Below are 741 nucleotides of genomic sequence, written 5' to 3' on the forward strand. Positions count from 1 at the left end.
TGTGACCCTCGCCTCAGCCTCCCCAGTGCTGGGATTACAGGTGTGCGCCACCATGACCGGCTCAGCTTTTCTTTTTGAGGAACAAAGATGTCTGGCAGGAGACTCAGATTTCCTAGTGACGCTTTCAGAGGGGTTGAACTGGAGTTCTTGCTGCTTTTGTGGTTACTGTTAGAAGCAGGCTCTTGCACTGAAACTCAATTTCCTCACCTACGAGGAAGGAGTCCCTGGTACCCTCATCAGTGTTCTCTCTGACCACGTTCACTTTGATTCCCAGAACAAGGTGCCAGTCCTGGTGAAGCAGTTCAACAGCTCTCTGCTCCGGGTGCGCGAGGGCGATGGGCAGCTGACCTTCGGGGACGCAAGCCTTGACCGTGAACGGCTGTGGGGTCAAGCCCCGCAGTGCGTGCTGGCCTTCAACGTGGTCAGCCTCTCGCAGGAGCAGTTCCGGCTGGTGCACGTGGAGGTGGAGGTGAGGGATGTCAATGACCACGCGCCGCACTTCCCTCTGGCCCAGATCCCAGTGGAGGTGTCCGAGGGCGCGGCGGTGGGCACGCGCATCCCCCTGGAGGTGCCGGTGGATGAAGACGTGGGGGCTAATGGTCTGCAGACCATGCGCCTGAACGGGCCCAACAGCCCCTTCCGCGTGGAGCTGCAGACGCGCGCGGACGGCGCCCAGTGTGCAGACCTGGTGCTGCTGCAGGAGCTGGACCGCGAAAGCCAGGCCGCCTACAGCCTGGAGCT

Source organism: Fukomys damarensis, unplaced genomic scaffold (assembly GCF_012274545.1).
Source record: "Fukomys damarensis isolate Sample0158 unplaced genomic scaffold, DMR_v1.0_HiC HiC_scaffold_38, whole genome shotgun sequence".
Classification (NCBI taxonomy): Eukaryota; Metazoa; Chordata; class Mammalia; order Rodentia; family Bathyergidae; genus Fukomys; species Fukomys damarensis.